This window comes from Thamnophis sirtalis, unplaced genomic scaffold (assembly GCF_051295495.1).
Source record: "Thamnophis sirtalis isolate CommonGarterSnake01/CBP01778 unplaced genomic scaffold, rThaSir2_p1.2 scaffold_3, whole genome shotgun sequence".
Classification (NCBI taxonomy): Eukaryota; Metazoa; Chordata; class Lepidosauria; order Squamata; family Natricidae; genus Thamnophis; species Thamnophis sirtalis.
This window is the reverse complement of record NW_028261383.1, coordinates 22,155,780-22,178,652: the sequence shown is the minus strand read 5'-3', so window position 1 is coordinate 22,178,652 and position 22,873 is coordinate 22,155,780.

The window sequence follows — 22,873 nt, the reverse complement described above, 5'->3', positions numbered from 1 at the left end:
ACGGGGAGCTCGTTCCAAAGGGTCGGGGCCACTGCTGAAAAGGCCCTCCTTGTAGTTGCCAGCCGACACTGGCTGGCCGATGGAATACGGAGGAGGCCTAATCTATGAGATCGTATAGGTCGTAGGGAGGTAATTGGCAGAAGGCGGTCTCTCAAGTATCCAGATCCACTGCCATGTAGGGCTTTATGGGTGATCAATAGCACCTTGAAGCGCATCCGGAGATCGACAGGTAGCCAGCGCAGCTCGCGGAGGATAGGTGTAATGCGGGTGAATCGGGGTGCACCCGCGATCACTCGCGCGGCTGCGTTCTGTACTAGCTGAAGTCGCCGGATGCTCCTCAAGGGCAGCCCCATGTAGAGCACATTGCAGTATTCCAGCCTAGAGGTCACAAGGGCCCGAGTGACTGTTGTGAGGGCCTCCCGATTCAGGTAGGGTCGCAACTGGCGCACCAGGCGTACCTGGGCGAATGCCCCCCTGGTCACAGCCGCTATATGGTGGTCGAATGACAGCTGTGGATCCAGGAGGACTCCCAAGTTGCGAACCCTCTCTGAGGGGTGTAAAATTTGACCCCCCAGCCTGAGTGTTGGATTATTGGCCAAATTTTTGGGAGGAAAACACAACAGCCACTCGGTCTTTTCTGGGTTGAGCACGAGCTTGTTAATCCTCATCCAGTCCATGACGGCTTCAAGCCCCCGGCCCATCACGTCAACCGCTTCATTGATTTGGCACGGGGCGGACAGATACAATTGAGTATCGTCCGCATATTGATGGTATCTAATCCCGTGCCTGCGGATGATCTCTCCCAGCGGTTTCATGTAGATGTTGAATAGTAGGGGGGATAAGACCGAACCCTGCGGCACCCCATATTTTAGGGGCCTTGGGGACGATCTCTGCCCTCCCACTAACACCGACTGCGACCTGTCCGAGAGGTAGGAGGAGAACCACCGTAACACGGTGCCCCCCACTCCCACCTCCCGCAGTCGTCGCAGAAGGATACCATGGTCGATGGTATCGAAAGCCGCTGAGAGGTCGAGGAGGACCAGGATGGAGGGATGTCCTTCATCTCTGGCCCTCCAAAGATCATCCATCAATGCGACCAAAGCGGTTTCTGTGCTGCAACCGGGTCTGAAGCCGGACTGGAAGGGGTCTAGATAATTTGCTTCCTCCAAGGACCGTTGGAGCTGGAAGGCCACCACCTTCTCAACAACCTTCCCCAGAAAGGGGAGGTTGGAGACCGGGCGATAGTTGTTAAGGACAGCTGGATCCAAGGATGGTTTCTTCAGGAGGGGTCTCACCACCGCCGCTTTCAGTGCGGCGGGGAAGTTCCCCTCCCGAAGGGAGGCGGTTACAACCGCCTGGATCCAGCCTCGTGTCACCTCACTGCAGTTAGAGACCAACCATGAGGGACACGGATCCAGAGCACAGGTGGAGGAACTTACAGCTCTCATGGCCTTGTCCACATCCCCGGGGGTAACTTCCTGAAACTCAACCCAGAGCTGTTCTACTTGGTCCCCCTGTGCCTCGGCTGGAACTGCAGGTCTGGAGTCCAAGTCCGCCCGAAACCGAGCAATTTTGTCCGCTAAGAATTGGGCATATTCTTCAGCTCTGCCCTGCAGGGGTTCCCCCGTCTCCCTTTTATTCAACAGGGAGCGGGTTATCCTAAACAGGGCGGCTGGACGAGACTCAGCGGATGCAATCAGGGAAGCTATGTGTGATCTTTTAGCTGTCCTAAGTGCCCTAGTATATTCCCTGGTGCAGATGGTAACCATTGCTCGGTTCGATGCGGACTTATCGGACCTCCAACGGTGCTCTAGGCATCTCCTCCGGCGCTTCATCTCCCGGAGTTCCTCGGTGAACCAAGGGGGTCTCCGGGATCCGCCGCCTCGGAGGGGCCGCAGTGGCGCAATCCGGTCGAGGGCCTCTGATGCTGCCAAGTGCCACGCAGCAGCCAGAGTCTCCGCCGGACTGTGGGCGAAAGTGTCAGGAATAACCCCAAGCTCTGTCTGGAACCTTGCTGGCTCCATAAGACGCCTGGGGCGGAACCACCTGGTCGGTTCCTCCTCCCTACAGTGGGGGTTTGGCCTCCGGAAGTCGAGCCTCAGTAGGCAATGGTCTGACCACGACAGGGGTATGATGTCACTCCCCCTCAGACCAAGATCACACATCCACTGCTCCGAGAGAAATACAAGGTCAAGCATGTGTCCCGCTGAATGGGTTGGGCCTCGAATTACTTGAGTCAAGCCCATGGCTGTCATGGAAGCCATGAACTCCTGCGCCCCATCAGAGTTTTCACCGAGCGACGGCAAATTAAAGTCCCCCAGGACCATCAACCTAGGGAACTCAATTGCCAGCTCGGCTACCGACTCGAGGAGCGAGGGGAGGGCTGCTGCAACGCTGTTGGGAGGCAGGTACGTTAGCAGCAGACCCACTTGACCCTTGAGGTCCAACTTTAACAGCAAAGACTCACACCCGACAATCTCCGGAGCAGAAAAAGTAAGAAAAAGTAAGAAATTTTAAAAAACAAAACAATAGACACAACATTTAAATAGAAGGGAAAAAGGGGGTTGAAGAAGACAAAAACAGATTGAATGAACCAACAGCAAAGTTAAAACATCAAAGCATTAACAAAGTTTTGCATTTAATTTGTATAAAGTCCAGAATGGCTTTTTATTTACCATAAGTCACCATAATCCTTGTCTCTGATCTGTCCGGGATGGAATATCGTTGTTTGATTCTTACAAATAAACCTTTTCTTAATATTTTGGTTGAGAACAATAAAACAACTATGGTGTTTTATTCCTCAAAATCATAAACCTCTGTTGTCGATCCATTTTCCCCAAAGAGTCCAGTCCAAATAGTTTTCCAGTTGGCTATGGCAAGTCCATTTCCCATTGACAACCAACTTCCCTTCAAAGTCTGTTCATCACACATCAAATCTGTTCACTCCAAATCTGTAGAATCCACAATTCCTTTAGCCTTTTCTAGCCAACCAGCAGTTTCCAAACCATGGTGGGGAATCTTTTAAGAAGTGGCTGTGCTCCCAATGGGAGCTCCTTGCGAAGAGCTCAGGCTCACAAAAGAATTCATTTGAGGGCGCTCATAATCCCAAAAGCTTCCATCTGTTTTTCAGGCCATTTCCAGGCTGTTTTTTGAGCCGTATTTGGGTGATTTTTAGGAGGTTTCTGGGGTGTCTTGGGGCCATTTCTCAGGCCATTTACAAGCTGGTTTTTTGGCTGTTTTTGCCCGCCTTTTACACTATTTTTTGGCTGTTTCAGGCTGTTGTCAGGCTGTATTTTGGCACATTTTTGGCTGTTTTTAGGCCTTTTCTGAGCTGTTTTGGGGGTGTTTTTCAGGTTGTTTCCAGGGTGGTTTTTGGCCCATTTTTGGCCTGTTTTCAGCTGTTTTTCAGACAATTTCTGGGGTTCGTTTTGAGCTATTTTGGGGGCATTTTTCTGGCTGTTTCTGGGAGGGTTGTTTTCCATTTTTTTGACACTTTTTTGGCTGTTTTGGGGACATTTCCAAGCTGTTTTTCAGGCCCAAAATGTTTGGGGGTGGGGCCAGTCAGTGGTAGAATTAGCCAGTTCACCGAACTGGGCAGAATTTTAATAACTGGTTTGCCCAAACCAATCCGAACCAATCCAAACCTGCTGAATCCCATCTCTACCTAGAGACCACCCTGGACCCAATGGAATCTGGTCAGCTCCACTAGGCACACTGCTCACTGCGGAGCAGTGGGCAGGCTGGCTGAGGGGACATCCATTGGGCTTCTGCCGAACTCCGTCAAGGAGGGTCCTGGTCCTCGTCCCCTCAGTTGGGTCTCCTGAGATCTGCCCTGACCTTCACCAACCAAAGCTCAGATTCAGGTTTTCCCAAATGTGCCAACATGACTCTCTTAATAAATTGGAACTTAGAGAAATACTTTGCCTTGGACTCTGATTTAATTTTGGATGTTATTTGGAACCCTGACGGCCCACCTGGTGTTGACTTAACTGCAACAGGGCCCTCAGTGTGGCTGCTGCCTCTTCCCCCATTTCCCCATGCTGCCAGGACCCAACATCACAAAAATTGGCCTCACCAAACCACTTCCAAAGCAGCTCCATTCTTTGACAGCCAACTGTGGTGGAATAACTCCATTCCCTGTCATCATCGCCCTCAGACAGGCACCTCTTCCGCCACCACGTCAAATAGCTGCCAGACAGTTTTGGTGTCAGTAGCAGGGTCCTGAACCAGCAGCTGCCAATGACCTCCACCGCTCCAGTGGGTCCCATCTCTTGCCCTGTGTCCTGGACCAATGCCACATTGGCCAGCTGTACATATTTGGGGGGCCTCACACTCCTTGGGGCATACATCCAACTGGGAAGCCCTATCGTCCTGCACTGGAAGGATTGCTACTGCGGACGGTGCCTCCCCCGCTCCGGCAGCAGCCTCCATTGCTGTTCCCTCAGCATTTCACATGATAGTCCCCTGCCTTCTTATGCCCTGCAGGCAACCAGTAGGCAAAGAGCTGGAGACACCGGGGGGAGGAGGGGAATACGGAGCACTGACTTACTGTTATGTTCTAAGCTTCCAACATCAGAAAACGGCAAGCGACATAATTCTTGGCATGAGATGCGTTTAATGCAGGCTTGAAAACTCAGCACAAAGTAACTGCAGTCAAAGTCATCACTAGCCACTGCTGCTTCACACCTGTATGCCCCTCCTCTACTCAGTAGGTTCTGGATGCTGACAATGGCCAAGAAGTGTTAGGTCAAGGGTGGGTTCCAGCAGTCACTACTGTATGTTTGTTCATGGGCATGCACAGAGCAATAAAAATTGCTCTGCCCATTCACAGAAGCAAAATACAAGATGGTGGTACCTATGGCGCTGCTGGGAGAAACGGGTCAGGGGCGTGGCGGGCCTGGGTCACAGAATGCCTGCTTTTTGGTCACAGCTGATTGACAGGTACTCTGGGGTCCAGCTTATCAGCAAGACCTCCAGCTTCCCAGCATTTTTCCCTGCAGCTATAAGCTTCGCGGTGAGGCGAGGCGTACTCGGAAGGGTGGCTGCTTCTATGCCAGAGGCAATCAGTTTGGGGGAGACTTGAGTTCACATTAAAAAGAATTAGTAATATATCGTTGCTAAGACTGGCCACCCGCAAAGGACCTCCCCAGACTTGTTTTGATGAGTGCGGGGCGACTGACGGTAGTTTGCGCCTGCCATGCCTGCTCAAACTAGCCTCAAACTAGCCTCAGTTGCCCCGTGTTCAGCAAGTCAAGGCCGGGGAGGTCCTTTGTGGGCGGCCAGTCTTAGCCGCTTGCGTCCAGCACTGCGGCTGAAGTGAAGCCCCAAAGTCCATGCTGCCACCGCCACCAGAATAATTGCTGCTGCCTCCTCCTCCTCCTCCAACAGCACCACCACATTTGCTACCCGGTGCTGCGGCCTTTTTTCCTGCTCCCGCTCCCTCCCGTGGACTCATGGCACCTCAAAAGCACGGCGGAGGAGGAGGGGGCAGGGGTAACGTGGAGCCCAGCTCAGGTGCTCCGAGCAAAGGGGGAGACACTGCTGCCACAGGCAGGGGCACTGGTCGGACCTTTGCTGGCTTCACCTCAAATCCGGCAGTGCTCCAGAGGAAGAGTAGGTGGCAACAGATATGCATCTTCAGCGGCAGCCCTCCCCTGCCCCGTGAATAAAGCGAAGTGGAGCAGATCCTTGCAGATGACATCATCGCAACATGACTGGAGGAGAAATTCTGGGAGTTGAAGTCCACAAATCTTAAAGCTGTGCCGGGGCTTCAGCAGGGTTTTCATGCTTGCCTCACCGGCCATGAAACTCACCGCACGTCACTGCCCTAAACGTAACCCTAAACCTAATCCTAACCTAACCCTAAACCTTACCCTGAACCTAACCGTAAACCTAACCCTGAACCTAACTCTGAACCTAACCCTGAACCTAAACCTAAACCTAAACGTAACCCTAACCCTTACCCTTACCCTAACACTTACCTTAATCATAATGGCACTTCTGTCGGCGCTCTTTTGTCGGCACCCTTCTGTGCTCGTTTGTTGGCGCACTATCAACATCGCGGTTTTATCGCCACGCTTTTGTCGGCGTGTTGTTGGCGGGCGCGCATTTGTCGGGTCACAAGCTAATCTTAGTACCAAGGGCCTTTCCATACCCAGTGCTATGATGAAACTGGGTCACTATGTGTGCCCCCATCTGCATTTCTATCAGCTCAGTGACAAACATCACTGGGATCCCCCCTGCTACATATCTGTCCAGCTGGCAAAAGGCCACCGGCACCCCATCAGTTGCATTTTGTTCATAGATAGTTTTATTTTCCATTTTCATTTTCTTACAGTCACACATATATTGTACAGAACCGGGAACATATAACATTAAACAATAAACACAGCCATTCCTCTTGTGAATAATACCCCCCAAAATAGAAACTCAATGTACCCCTTCGACCCTCCATACACCCTTCCTTTCGCCCCCCTCCAACTTTCCATCTTCCCACCATCATTCCCCTCTACCCTACTTCCCCTCCCCCTCTACCACACCTCTCTCCCAATACACTCCCTCCCTTCCTTCTCACCCTCCCTCCAATCCTCTCTCCCACCCTCTCTACCCCTCTTTCTTCTTTCCCTCTACTCCTCCCTTCGGTGTATTTCTACTATCTATTAATATATTCAGCTTGTCCTATTTTTACACTGGAATTAAAGAGCAACAGTATACAAGTGCAATCGTGTTACTTTAGTATCTAGCACATACTATATATCCCCCCTTCCCCCTTCCCCCCTAGGACCCCACCTCCCTCCCCCCCGACTTCCCAGAGCCCGTGGGTGCAGGGTGTCCCACCTTCAAAATATTGTGATAGAAATCTCGGGCTTTCCATACAGAGTTGAGACGATATCTTTGCTTGTCAAGTGTAATTATAATACCAAATGGCACATCCCATCTATACTGTATCTGACGGTTTCTGAGTTCTTCCACTAGAAAAGCATAATCTCTCCTGGCTCTTAGCATTTGAGGTGGTATTTCTTTCAAGACAATCAAATCCTGGCCGCTGACTTGAAGCCTGGTGTTATAGGACTCTTGTAATATCATGTTTCTGAACTCTCTTGTGGCGAAGTATATAACTACATCTCGGGGGAGTTGCTTTTGTTTTGCCGCCCATGAATTAACGCGATAAATTTTATCGATCTGCCAGTCAAAGTTGGATCCCGGTCGTCCCACCAGACGGTCAAAAGCCTCTGAAAAAATGGTTATTTAAACATCCTTCATCCTTAGCTATGCTAAAGAATTAGTCCATAACACATGCTGGCAATTCATTTACTTATTTGTAAAATCCTCTATTATCATCAAATCCTCATATCCTATTTTAGCTAAACATCCATAATATTCAATTATATCATATATCATAACATTTTCCCAGTATTGATTAACATTTGATTGTATGAATTTTATTTGGTTTTTTAATAGTGATGATTATTGTAGTTAATACTCTTTATGTATAGTCTAAAGGTGTTTTCTCATATCCAATTGTTAGTTATCATATCAACTCCACATTATATACATTACTATCAATATCAATTATTATTCAGCTATATCTGTTACAAGAAAAAGCAATTAGGTTTAACTAGTTTTCAATTGTATTCATCAATCTATCAGCCAGTTCCAAATTATATATATTGCTATCCATATCAGTCATTATTCAGCTATATCTATTACAAATTGAAATAATCCGATTTAGCTAATTTTAAGTTGTATTTTCCCATCTGTCAGCCTGTGTCCCTCCAACAACGAGATTTCCTCAGTCCAATAGCCATTCGTTGGATAAGTTTACCAAATGTTTCCATAAGCAAATCCAAACAAAAATATTTTGGCACCTTTGGATTCTGAATGTCGGTGATGAAATAATAATGTTGTCCTAGGCTTATAAAATTTCCCAAATTAACTTTAATTCTCAAGGGTGGATTTTCCATTCCTCCTGCACTCTGTCTCTTTAAATGAGTCGTCTTTATAGCTCCCCCGCTCCTCTCTTCCTCTGAGATAGACCAGACACCATTTCTCACATTTTCCATTTGTGTTTCAGGAACATTTAAGCATTCAACGATCTCAGTTTTAGCTTCATATTTTATAATCAGTTGATCCAATTTTCTTTCCAGTTTTTGATAAGAATCTAAAAGTCCTCTACACGCAGAAAAAAGAGCCTGAAATGAAATCTTAGAGGTATTTTGGGACGCCATGATGTGTCGTAGTTAAAAATTAGAAGCTCTCTTTTTTTTTCCCCACCGGCTTCGAAGCACTTTTTTTTAGTCTCTTACAGGCTGTCAATCTTATCTAGTTGTAAACAGAACTAGGTAGTAAAGTAATAAAAATGTCGAATCGTGACGAGCTAATTAGTAGGAGATAAGTTTTACGATCCACTTAGGGAGATTCAGAGGGGGGAGGATGTCGCGGAGTTTCTTGAAGCATTTAAGAAGTAAAGTAACCACCAGTCATAAATCCATTAGAATAAGCCAATTCGCCGCTAAATCTTCCTGTTCTTTGGTTTCAATTAGCTTAATTTTTTAACACGAACAGTCTCTCTTGGATAATAAAATCAGCTTACCAGATGACATCACTTCTTCCATTCTTAGGGGCAACCTGCAGTTTCAGTTAGCATGCAGCTAATCCAAAAAGGAATTGGCACGAGGAGTTAATACCCCCCCCCCAGAGATTTGCGGGTATCTCTGAGGTCCTGGGCCTCTCCCCACCTTCACTGTCGTCTACGGGACAGCTAGAGTTCAAAGAACCCGTCCAAAAATCCTTCGGTATAGAGGAATTTCAGGAGTAGCCTGAAACTCCATCTTCTCACTGCTAAGCCCCGCCTTCTTCCCCATAATAATAATAATTAAAACTGAAGGTATAATGATGTTGATATGGTAAATATTCAAGTTAAGATATTTGAATTAATATGAATTAACGGAAGAGAAAACATGTTGTAACCAGTTGATATACTTCTTTTTTTTTTCATAGTAGACACTTGTGTTTTGTTTTGTTTTCCTGATTGTCGTTTTTGTCTTTTTTTGTATTATTTACTATCTTTTATTTTAATTTTAATTTTCTATTTGTCCTTTTTTCTTTTTTCTTTTTTTTGATTTTTGTTTAAGATTATTACTCCTACCAATATTTCTAAATAATAATCACAGTTAAATGAAAATGGATATATAATAATGCTTGAGTTAATATGAGTTATGTTGGTTGACTGTGGAGGAGATGTACCAAAACTTATCTGTAATTGATTGATATATTAAGAAAGATGCTGTACCCGTTTTAAACTAAAATTAAAAAACATTTAATAAAAAAAAAAGCCTCTGAAAAAATCTGTTTCAAGTTCTCCTGTTTATCCTCACGCAACCCCCTGACTCTTAATGCGAACTCCATCTGCCTGTACTGTGTCATAATAATCTGTTTTTCAGCGTTTTCAACTTTTTGTTGCACCACCTCAGTTTTGGATGTCAAGTTGGTATTAGCTTCATTAAGAACCTCTAAGTTATCTTCAATTCCAGAAACATGTTCTGTCAGTACGGTTACCAGTCCCAGCATATCATCGTTTATTTTGGCAATCCTAGTATCAAGTTTATCATATAAGTCCGCCTTAAAGAGCCAAGGTGGCGCAGTGGTTAAATGCAGCACTGCAGGCTACTGCTAGATCAGCAGGTCAGCGGTTCAAATCTCACCGGCTCAGGGTTGACTCAGCCTTCCATCCTTCCGAGGTGGGTAAAATGAGGACCCAGATTGTTGGGGGCAATATGCTGACTCTCTGTAAACCGCTTAGAGAGGCCTGAAAGGCCTATGAAGCGGTATATAAGTCTACTGCTATTGCTACTGCTATTAAACTCTTTTAATTCGTCCTTTATCTCCTTAATCTCCTCTCTGAATTCTTTGAAGGTTTCCAAAAAAAGTTCTTTCATTAGCACATCTCCAGTAGGGGGCAACTTTGTGCCAGGTATCAGAGATGTGCTTCTAGGAGGAAGTTTCCCCCCAGGAATTAATTTTGATGCCATTATAAGTCTTATCTATGGGCAATTAATCAAGCTCTACTGGCTTACTGTGCAGCTTACGAGAAAAAAAAAGAAAGAAGGGTGTTAAGTCACCCCTTTTTTAGCTCTTTAGGATTTTTCAAAGGATTTCAAAAAAAAGAAAAAGAAGAAAAAGCATTGTTACGAAGCAGCTCGACATATTCAGTGCCATCTTTGACTTCTCTGTATCAGAAATAACAAAGTTGATAAAAACAAAGTCTTGTAAACTCTTCAGAGAAGTGAAACTAATTAATAAGAAACTGCTGGCTGGCTGTTCCTCCCTTTGAACTTTTATCACTGCTTTTGCAGAAGAATTAGGAATGTGGCATTGTTACGAAGAACGCACAATTGCCATTTTAGGAGCCAGTTTCTTTTAAGAAAAAAAAAGCTAAGTACACGAAGGAAGCTCTTGTAAAAAATGAAGCTAGGATTTTTTTAAAAAAACAGATAAGGTTCTCAGATACAGACTCTCCTTGTATTAATTAGGATTTTTCAAAGGATTTCAAAAGAAAAAGAAAAAGAAGAAAAAGCACTGTAACGAAGCAGCTCGGCATATTCAGTGCCCCCTTTGACTTCTCTGTATCAGAAATAACGAAGTTGATAAGAACAAAGTCTTGTAAACTCTTCAGAGAAGTGAAACTAATTAATAAGAAACTGCTGGCTGGCTGTTCCTCCCTTTGAACTTTTATCACTGCTTTTGCAGAAGAATTAGGAATGTGGCATTGTTAGGAAGAATGCACAATCGCCATTTTAGGAGCCAGTTTCTTTTAAGAAAAAAAAAAGCTAAGTACATGAAGGAAGCTCTTGTAAAAAATGAAGCTAGGATTAAAAAAAAAACAGATAAGGTTCTCAGATACGGACTCTGCTTGCATTAAATTCAGATAAGTAGATCAAATATTGTCCTAAGTAGAGGTATCTTACTTTGAGCCGTGAAGACGACGGCTAGGAATTTCCGGCTCGGAGAGAATGATTCAGCCTTGGCTGGCCCCCTTTCCCTTCACAGCCGAAAAGGCTGCAAACTTCAAAGGAAAAGCTCTTGCCAGCTGGATCTTCTCTCCCCCTCTTCTTTGCCTGAAGAGTGAGGTACCTGCCAGATATCTAGGCAGATAACGCAACCAAAAACCCGGGGGCAGCTCTATTAAGCTGCCGCCATCAGCAAGTTCCCGCCCAGGAAGTCTGGCCCCCATCAGTTGCATTTTGAAAAGGATGTTTGGGACAACAGCTTGAATGCCTCATCTAGTATATCCAGTTTGTTCATACATGACTTCTTAGATGAAGAGATTAGAAGAGAAGTCATCAAATTTGCAGGTGACACCCAGTGTGGGGCAATAGCCAACATTTTAGAAGATAAGCCCAAGATCCAGAAAGATCTTGACACATGTGATCACTGGGCCCTTTCCAGCAAAATGGAATTCAGTGGTGAGAAAAGTCTTACACTAAGGCAAGAAAGTCTTGGGCCTTGGGAGTTGGCCAAGGCCCAGTGGAAAAAAGCACTGTAAAATTTCACCTGTAGAGAGGCTGTTCTGCCTTGCAGATGAGCCTGATGGAGAAGAGCTGTTGAGTTGATATTGAGTTGAGGAGAAAAGGGATTGTGGTTTTGATCCCAGCATCTCCAGGTTTATTAGCAACTCCTGCTAGGATCTCTTTTTCTTCCAAGTCCCTGTGTGTTACTCTTTGATGGCTGCTGGATGACAGTAGCACCATATTGCTGACATATGTGTTGCATCCTTCTTGGTGGTGCCAATTTGAGAAAAAAATGTACACTGGAAAATGTTTCATTTTTAAAAATGCATTGAGTAAAAATCCTCAATAGCTTTTGACAAGCAAAAATATGGGCATTGTCATTGTGGCTATGAACTGTAGGAAGTTAAAACCCACCCCTCTCCTATAAAAATGAAATATTGATAAGGGAGGATATTACATTTCTCTGGATAAGAAATGGAGAAACATGTTTTTGGGAAGGAAGCAGAGTCACTCTTAATAGCCCCCACCTTTGTCAATGGGCCCTCAAAATGCCCGAGCCTGGCTATTCTACATAACAAAGATCTCCCCCTTCAACTCCAGGGTGATGGGATTAAGGTATGATAGTATTCACCCCTTATCCATCTCACCACAGTACACCTGGGAAGAAGCAATGCTCAACCAAACTTGGACTCAAAACACACCCTAGAGAGTTGCCCCTACATGGCCCCATGGGAGTGTGACAACCAATCAGAATACAAGCTCAAGATCAAAGCCAGAGAGGGCATAAAATGGGGACTTTCAGCATCTTGCTCTCTTTTTCTTCTTCACCCAACATTTTGAAGCATGTGATCCGAGGTGGGTTCCTCCCAGAATGGTACAGTACACCAGAAGGGGTAGTGAAAATCTGGCCGACCGGACCGGACAGAACGTGGACAGGAATCTCTTCTGCCACCATGTCAAATAGCTGCCAGACAGATTTGGTGGGAAAAAAGCCATTCAAAATTAGCCACACTGCTAAAAAGGCAGGAACCGCGGCCAGGAGATAACAAGACGACTAACCATATTCGGTTAACCCCCAGAGCGGGAAGAGGCTGAATTGGGGGCTCTGTGAGTTGCTTTGTAGGACACAGATGGCCGTGATCATAGGATTTGTTGTGGATCGATTTTAGTTCAAAGAATATATCTACAAATATAACTGGAAGGGATGAGTGCATGTGTGAGAGAGAAAGAGTGGAGAGAGAAAGAGAAAGAGAAAGAAAAAGGAAGGAAGGAAGGGAGAGAGAAAGAGAAAGAGCGAAAGAAAGAAAGAGAAAATAAAGCAGGAAAGAGAAAGAAAGAGAGAGAGACAAAGGAAGGAAGAAAGAAAGAAAGAGAGAGAGAGAGAAAGAAAGAAAGAAAGAAAGAAAAAGAGTACTTATGAACACAATGGAGCCCAAAATTTTGGTTGCTAAACAAGAGCGTTGTTAAGTGAGTTTCATCACATTTTACAAGTTGGCCATGCTTGGGGAGGCTATGCATTTGGTGGGGGAGGAGACCCTCCATCAGTATGTGAACTAGCTTGCTGGGGTCGTGAATTCTCTTTCTCGTTACATGCCGAAAAAGAACCTCTGGGCCTGGGCCATCCAGTGGATCCCTTTCAACCAGGAGACTGGGTCTTAGTGAAATTGTGGCAGCTCGACTCCCTGGTCCAGGAGAAGTGGAAAGCCCATTCCAAATGCTGCTGAGCACACGTACTATGCTGAAGGGGAAAGGCCTGTCCTCATGGAGCCATCATTCCCACGTGAAGAAGTGCCCAGACCAGGAGGTGCCAGAGCAGTGAAATGTGTTCCCAAAACCACGGGGCGATGGAGACTTGGGACTCAAGTTTCTTTTCAAATGAAAGGCCACCTCTCATTCGCATTTCAACACCTTCCTCTTGATTTTTGCTGACTTGGCCCATTTCGAGGAATGGTAGGACTGCAATACACAGCTGTAGCTGTGACTGTTCTCCTGTCTGTATGGACTGTCCAACTGAGAGTGAGAATTTGGACTGAACTCCTTGAACTTGAACCACAGGAGGAGGAAGTGAGGTTCCTGATTTTCATGCTGAAGAGATCGTCTTCCTCTCGGCCCTAGACCCATCGAACTACTCTGATTTATTTTCAAATTGGCAGGCATGAGTTCTCTATGGCTGTGTTTGGTATTTGTGTGTGCCCTGCTGGTGGATAGCAGAGGTGGGTTCCTACCAGTTCGCACCTACTCTGTAGAACTGGTTCGTCAAATCTACCGAACCGGTTAGAAGAGATTCTACCAGTGGACCCAGAAAACAGGCCACACCTACAGAAGAGGTTCCAAAAAATTTTTGAAACCCACCACTGGTCCTTGGATATGATTATTCTACACTATCATGCTCAATTTATAAAACTCAGTGCCTCTGTGAAAGGTAAGGATGACTACTGCGTTTGTGGTGCAATCAGAACATTGCGTGTGTTGAAGTTGTTTTAACGCAAACCAAAGATGCCTTTTAAAAAACAAGTTTACATCATATTCTTATGCATGCCAGTGCTGTGTGTGAGGTAATTTAAGGTGGTTCTGACAAGTGTCTTGGCATCTTCATATTTGAGTATTTGAGTATTTATTAATACTTATAGGCCGCCCTTTTCCCTGAGGGGACTCAGGGCGGCTTACATAAAATGAGGGGAAGGGATATACAAACAATAACACATACAATACATAAAGTAAAATAATAAGCAACATTCATTCATCATTCGGGTGGGGGCAATTATCTTTGTCCCCAGGCCAGACGGGCTAGCCAGGTCTTAAGGGCTGTGCGGAAGGCCTGGACGGTGGTGCGGGTACGAATCTCCACGGGGAGATCGTTCCAAAGGGTCGGAGCAACTACTGAGACTATCTGGTCACATGGGCAGCAAGCCACTCCCATCCGGTCACATGGGTGGCAAGCCACTCCCACAAAGGAGGCCACACCCACAGAGTAGGTTCGAACAATTTTTGAAACCCACCACTGGTGGATAGGGTAGCAATAGCAGATTTGGGTCCTGAACAACAGCTTAGCCTGTTGTGAATATGGCCAGTTGCCTACTCCCACTCAAGAAGGAGGATGGGTCCTGGAGTTTTGTTAGGGATCTTGAGGAGGGAGGAAGCATCAGGGCCCATGGTTTGGGGGTCCTCTGCCACACCACACGAAGTGAGACCTGAGCTAGTCCACTCCTCTCATCACCACCGTTGCATTTATGGTGTCCTTCACCTCCCCAAAACCAGTCTATCCCCTAAACCCAAACCCAAGTTGGACAGAAGGAAGGATATCACCCGGACTACATTTGAGGGGAGGGCACTCAGTGGGGGAAAGGATGGGGGACCATGGCAAGGGTGCCAAATGGAATTGACCATAAGCCCTCCTCAGAAAAAGCATTAGGATATCAAAATCACCCAAAACATTTCCCCTTCCACATATAAACTCTACAGAAACAAGGTCACTTTCTCTGCTTGGCCGCAGCTGCACATTACCAAACAGAGAGGAAACTCTACGAAGGGATCATATATAAGCCAGTCTGCAGCACCCAAATTCCCACTTTGGCTCAGCAGCAAGAAAGTGGGCTCAGACTATGCTCCCTTTTCCTTTGGAAATGAGAGTTCCCGCTATTTCTTGGAGCCCGGAGTTCCCTTTATCATTGACAAATTCCAGGGACATGAAGAACCTCTACTCCAGCCACTAACTGGCATGTTTCTGGCAGGGACTTTGGGGGTCTGGAATAATGAATACAAGCGCTTTCACGCTTTCTCCATAAGCATGGCAGTTTGTTTGGAAGAAAATGGGGTCTTCTTCTTGAATGGGGGGAATGCATACGTATGTTTGCCTTGCAACTGGACTGGGACGTCTATTTTGGCACATCTCTTCCCAAAGAGGGGTGTTGTTGCTGGGGAACAGTCCCTCCCAGTCAGTGACATGCAGTGAGGTTTATGAAAGCCCTATGAAGCGGTATATAAGTCTAAAAACAAAACAACATGACTGGTGAGGCAGCAATTTTTTTAGACTTGTGGACTTCAACTCCCAGAATTCCACAGCCAGGCATGCTCAGTTACGATTTAAAGCGACAGCATTTGTTTTTCTCCTTTGCTAAATAAGTTTCCTTCTTTCTTTTTCTTCTCCCTTCCCCTCCTTCCTCCCTCTCTCCATCCCTCCCCCCTCTCTCAAACACACACACACACAGACAAAACGTTGCACCAGGAGGATGAAGTTTGAATTCCTCCCCCTCCCTCCGACCCACACGTACCTTTTCCAGCTGTTTCAGAGAGGATTTCAACTTTGCTCTTGCCTGCCATCATGAAAAGAAAAAAAATGTAAAAGGAAAAAGCAGGAGCTGAGGTCAGGCACGTCCCTGCCCCCAGTCCCTCTCATAGGCCATGTTCAGAAAAGAGTGCCACTCGGGATCCCACTGCTAGTGATCCTGGGGATAGGCGCAGCAGTTGGGACAGCGGTGGATGGCCTGGCTCACTCCCTACAGTGCAGTTTAAGCAGCTGTCGGAGGAGTTCCAACATAGCCTAGGCCAGATTGCCTGGACCTTAGTCAAAGTGCAAGACCAGATAGACTCTTTGGCAGGAGTAAGTCCTGCAAAATCGATGGGGCCTGGACCTCCTGCCATCTGAGAAAGGTGGTTCGTTTGTTTTTAGGAGAAGAATGCTGTTTTTATATGAATAAATCAGGAGTGGTCAGAGAAGCTGCAAAGGACCTGCAAAACAGAGCACCCCAGATTGGACAGAGATTACTAGGGAGAGCCCAGTGGTTTTCATGGTTGCCAGGCACAGCCTGAGTCAAACAGCTACGGTTCCTGTTCAGTGGTGGGTTTCAAAAAATTTTGGAACCTACTCTGTGGGTGTGGCCTCCTTTGTGGGAGTGGCTTTCTGGCCATGTGACCTGGTGGGAGGGGCTTGCCGGCCATTCTCTCTCTCTCTCTCTCTCTTTCTCTCTCTCTGTCTTTCCTTCCTTTTGTCTCGCTGTCCCTTTTTTCTTTTTTTTCTTTCATCTCTCACTCTTTTTCTTACTTTTTTCTTTCTTTCTTTCTTCCTTTCTTTCTCTTTCTCTCTCGCTCTGTTTCAGTCTGTGTGTGTGTGTGTGTGTGTGTGTGTGTGTGTGTGTTTGTGTGTGTGGCAGTGGTGGATTTCAAAAATTTTTGGAACCTCTTCTGTAGGTGTGGCCTGCTTTCTGGATCCACTGGTGGAACCTCTTCTAACCGGTTCGGTAGATTTGACGAACCGGTTCTATCGAATAGGTCCGAACTGGTAGGAACCCACCTCTGTTCCTGTTGTTCTATGGGATAGCAGGAATAGCCTTCATCCCCTGTGTGATCCCTCTACTCAGACAACTGGTTATAAGGATTGCAAAAGAATTGATCATCTTAGGAGGCCTTTTGGGAAGTGGGCCTTCCCAAGGTCTTTGAGGGGGGAAATGAAGGATCAGATGATGGAATGTATGTACAGATGAGGCCCTGGGGATCAGAGGAAGGGTCACGTGTGGAGATAGGACCCAGGTATGGATGGAATGCACATGAGAGTGAGGAATATGAATGCGGACAAAACATTTTCTCTTGTCTTCATTTCTTTGCCTTGACAATTAAGAGCTTCTTGTCTCTCCATTGAAGAGGGAGTGGGGGGGGGGGGTTTGCTGCTTCAGACAAAAGTTTTAAATTGCTTTCACGTTTCTCTGCGGAAGGAGGGGGGCCGCGGGGGAGCCGCCTCAGGTAAAAACTGCGAAGTGACATTTAGCTATTTAACATAACAAGCGTAAGGGTTTGGGGGGGCTGGGCTGAAATCCAAATAACCAATCCATATTATCTGTTATGTATGCATTATTAGGGGAAGGGCAAAGGATTGAATGCGACATTCCTTGACTATAAAAACTGCTGTAAGATTCTAATCTTGGCCCTTGGTTAGCTTTTCAAACCGGGCTCCTTATATCTCGGTATCAAAATAAAATTATAATTCTGCATCACACCTTGTGTCTGGTGACTTATCGGCTTCAACACCAAGCAAGAGCCCAGTTTTGGGGACAAAATCAGAGACAATGAATATATTCTCATATCTAGATGTGGCGTAGAAGCAAGGAGGATAGATGTTTCTAGTTATGGTCCATTGTTTCATTATTCTATTAATAAGATGAAGCTGGAAATCATTTAGAGGCTGTGCACACAAACAAGAACTTTATAAATGTTTATGGCACAGCACCTTACTAATCCTGAGAAGGTAAATTGGTCAGGCTTCACTCTTCAAGGTTCGCTCAGTTGCAAAAGTAGGCTTTGGGGGGTTATCCTGCACTCCCACTTCCCTGCAGTTTCCTTGGCAAGGTTTTTCCCCCTTTCCTAGGCCTGAGAGGACAGGACAGGCCAAGATTTCTCAGATGACTTTGTGCCTAAAGCAAGAGAGGAAATGAGTGTCTCTCGGGCTCTAGGCTGGTGACCACCAAACTGGGCCTTCTTCCTCCTCACAAAATCTATCCATTCAGCTGTTCCTGCTATCCCAGCCCCAAATTCAAGACTGCAGCTTTCAAAATCCAGTATCCTCCAAATAACACATAGTTTACACTGTTGAAAGAAATGTCCTTCTGCGTTGGGCTCCAAGTGGGGAAAAAGACACTGGAGAAATGGAGGCTGCTTGGAAAGATGGTTCAATGGAGGACAGGACTACATGGCTTGAGTCCTGAACAGAAAAGATGATCACATGCTTCAATGTTGGGGAGAAGACGCGGAAGAGAAGCTGATTCCCTGGTTTTATGCCCTCTCTGGCCATTGATCTTGAGCTTGTATTCTTATTGGTTTTCAGACTCCCATAGGCCCATGCAGGGGCAACTCTCTAGGCTGTGTTTTGAATCCAGGTTTGGTTGAGTTCTCAGATGCCATGTGGTGAGATGGATAAAGGGCCAATATTATCATGCCTTAATCCTATCCCCCTGGAGCTGAAGGGGAGAACTCTTTATTATGTAAAGGGACTGGTTGGCCTTAATGGCCCATTGATAAAGTGGGTGGAGGCAGGAAGCTACAGGGAGCTAGGCTCAATTTAAAACATGTTTCTTCCTTTTCACATCCAGGGAAATATAATATTCTGCCTTTTTTAATATTTCCTAGGATATTTCATTTTTCTGGGAGAGGGCTGGGTGATAACTTTCCACAACACTTTTCCATCTGAGCTTCAGACTTTTATTCTGAGGAAATAGATTGTTTTTCTGAGTGGGGACTTATGGCTTTTGACCTCTCCCTGTAGACCATCCGCTCTGATGTTAGGTTGGCTTTATTTAATTTGGCTTGATATTTTTATATAGCCCTGTGAGAGATTCAGAGGCTTTGGGATCATTGCAAGGGTTTCCAACTCCTAACCATAAGAATGATAAACATGTCCACTAAAAATGACACCAAGGAAAGAGAAAAAGAAAAAAAAAACAATTAAATATCACTTTACTATTTTAAAGTTTAGAAATTTTGCACATTAAATTCGAAGTCACTTGAGCTTGAGACTCAAGCCAAGAGTTTATTGGTTCACACACCTCTTCTGGCCCAGGTTGTTGCCTGTCCTTCAAAGGGATCATACAATGTGACCTACTAAAAAGCAACCTGTCTTTTTGAATGGTGTTGGAGAAATCAACAAACTTGGATTTCTTTGGTGTCTTTCAATCCCAGTAATGTCAGACAATCTAACTAAACTAACTAAAATGTCACTTTCACTGCTACATATAATGTTCCTCTCTTTATTTGAAGGATAATTATTTTTTTAAAAAATTAAGGAGCCCTGGAATAGAAGCAGTGGTGAAATTCATTTTTTTTAACTATCGGTTCTGTGAGCATGGCTTGATGGGCATGGCAGGGGAAGGAAACGGCAAAATCTCCATTCCCACCCCACTCTGGGGCCAATCAGAGGTGGTATTTGCCAGTTCTCTGAACTACTGAAAATTACCGCTACCGGTTCTCCAGAACCTGCTGGATAGAAGTGAAAACACAGCAAACATCTGATGAAAGAAATGTCTTTCTGGGTTCTACTGCAAGTGGAGAAAAAGATACTGGAGACGTGGAGGCTGCTTGGAAAGATGGTTTATTGGTGGGCAGGACCACATGGCTTGAGTCCTGAACAGAAAGGGTGATCACATACTTTACCTTTATTTTGTAAAAGGAGCAAAAAGCAGAAAGAGAAATATTAGTTCATCCTGGATAGAGTTCACAAACAAATTTGGATTAATGAAATAATATGATTTATTTTCTGGCTACCACAAAAAATAGGGCTTTAGTAAAAAAAAAAAAAAATCTAAATCTGCTTTCACAAAAGCCAGCATGTATCCAGCGCTTCCTGCTTGCCTTCTGCAAATCTAGACATGAAAGGGAAATACGGTAGAATTCGCTTCTTTGCTTAGAATTAAGGAATTTAGTCAATAAGAATGCTTTAAAATATTTCTGTGTTTTTAATGCTTTGAATACAATATAAAAATGTGTGTTTGGATTAGAATGCTGTTCAGATGTTAGAAATTGTTATCTCTATCTGAACCATTTGGCCAAATAAAGCTATTTCTTGATCCCGCAGTCCAAATCTCCTGATTTTCTGCAACAGTGTGTCATTTGGTTGCAAGAGTTTATCATGCCAATGAGCTTTGTGGTGGTGTCCCATGTCTCCTGTCCCTAATTTCATTTTAAACTTGAGGAACATGTAACTCTGTTGATGCAAACGGGGTGTAAAAAAATAACCCCACCCTTTCCTAGAAAAATGAAATCTAGGAAATATTAAAAAGGCAGAATATTATACCTCCCTGGATGAGAAAAGGAGAAACATGCTCTTAGAAAGCAGCCCCCACCTTTGTTAATAGTCCCAGAAAGACAAAAACATCTCATCTACAACACAAAAGAGCTTCAGGGTGATGGGATTAGCCCTCCTCATTCAGATTCAAACAAGGACAAAGCCATTAAGCCATAATAGGAATTGCCCCAAGCCCCTTCATTACCACCACACAGCAAGACTCAACCCTGTTTTTCGGCCTCCTATCAGGAGATGGCAGCATTTGTAACTGGAAAGCCAACAGTACAATAGCGGCCTTTGTGGTTGAGTTTAAGGAAATAAAACCGTCGAGTACTGTATTGCTAGAAAGGATGGAAGCAGGAGAGAAGCACAGAGGAACTTCCTCTTCCGGAATACTGACGGAACACATTTTTCGTGCAGACAGGGACTTGCGCCTCTTCCGAGACTCGAAGCAGCAGCTGGGAGGTGAGTTGAGGGCTGGTGGGAGGAGGATCTGGGAGCAACTCGGGATCTTTGGTTCCCTCAACCGCTTGGAAGCAGAGAAGCAACGAGATAGAATGTGGAAATAATAGCTGGGGGGGGATCTTTGAGGTCATCTAGTCCAGCCCCTGCTCCAGCAGGAGACCTTTTACATTTCAGGCACATGGCTGTCCAGTCTCTTCCTGAAAGCCTCCAGTCATGGAGCATCCACAACTTCTGCAGGGAAACCGGTTGTTTTCACAGTCAGGAAACGTCCCCTTGTTTCTAGGTTGCTTCTCTGCCTGATTCGTTTCCATCCATTGCTTCTTGTTCTGCCTTCAGGTGCTCTGGAGAAGAGGTTGAGCCCCTCTTCTTTGTGGCAGCCCCTCAGATATTGGAAGACCGCTATCATTTCACCTCTCGGCCTCCTCTTCTGTAGACTGGAAGATTTCCAATTTCAATTCTTTTGTTCTGTTATGGACCCTGTTATGTTTTCTTGGCAATAATATTGGACTGATCTGCCACTGTGTCTTTTGGATTTTTTTACTTCCACGTCTATCCAACAAGGAGGATATTTCCTATTGGTGCCCCATCCATGTATTCACCAGGTTCAACTAAAAAGGTCCTATTGACCTTTTTAGTTGGCTTTTACAGTGCCTTTTACTATGGCACTGTAAAAGCAACTGCAGACGTGGTCCAGAAAACTGTGGTCTTCCTAACACTTCTTCAGTGACCTGAAGAAGTCAGCAGTTCCTGTGGTTATGAATATGCAGGAAAAGGAGTTGCACCAATTTGGGTTCTGCCAACCAGCGGACGTTTATGATGGTTGCAGCATCCCACACTCCTGATCCCCATTTGTGAGCTTCCCAACTAGCTTCTGACAAGCAAACTCAGTGGGGATGCCAGCAGGAAGTTGCCAGTCAGGGTCCAGTGAAATTGCCTTTAACAACCCACAACTGCAGAGGAACAGATGCAAGTTGGCACTGTCAGGTAGCAATAGCAATAGCAGTAGACTTATATACTGCTTCATAGGCCTTTCAGGCCTCTCTAAGCAGTTTACAGAGAGTCAGCATATTGCCCCCAACAATCTGGGTCCTCATTTTACCCACCTCGGAAGGATGGAAGGCTGAGTCAACCCTGAGCCGGTGAGATTTGAACCGCTGACCTGCTGATCTAGCAGTAGCCTGCAGTGCTGCATTTAACCACTGCGCCACCTTGGCTCATGCTTCACGACATCATGCTTCACGATCAGGCTGCTTAGTGACACATGCAAGTCCCAAATGCAGTCAGTAAGTGAGGACTGCTTCAATGGGAATGTCCACAGAGTAGTTGTGGAAAGTATTTTCTGCCCTTACTTAGATCTCAGGACTTTCATGGGCAAAACGGTTGTTTCAAATCTTGCGGAGGCTTTAGGCATCATTTCATCAGTTAAGGCCCCCACATCTCTGAAAGTATTGAAAGGTTTGACTGTAACAATTTTGGAATACTTTTTGGGCTGAAAACACATAGATTTTCCAAATATATAAGTTTCTAGGTTTGTTTATATCTCTGAATGCATATATCTACAATTGTATAATCTATCCCCATCACTTTCAGATATATTTCACAGAAACCCTTTGCAGTGCTAAGAATTAGGGGTTTTTGTTCACAAAAAAATTATTGATTGATCAAAATATAAACTATAGAAGTGCAAAGAAAAATAAAAATAATGGTAGAAGGGAGGAAAAGGGGGAGCGAGATAAGTGTAGGGTTAAGGGGATAAGGAAAAGAAAAGCATTGAATTCTGACTCCTTTTGGTGCACTAAAATAAGGTGCTAACATAAAACCTCAACTATTTACTTTCATAAGATAATATAAACTAGCCACTTCTATAACAACAAACTTATCTAATCTACAGAACCCAAAATCAAACTATATTTTTTCTCTATCTCAAGAACAAAGTCCAAAAGCAGTTTCCACATACAAACAAATTATTCCTGTTCTTTTCATTAATCAAAGCAGTCAATTTACCCATCTCTGCTAACTCTATCAGGTTTTGCAGCCATTTGTCCATTGTGGGAATGAAAATATTCTTCCATTTTTGTGCACAAAGTATTCCTGCCTCAATCAACATATATAACAACTGTTTCATTTTCAT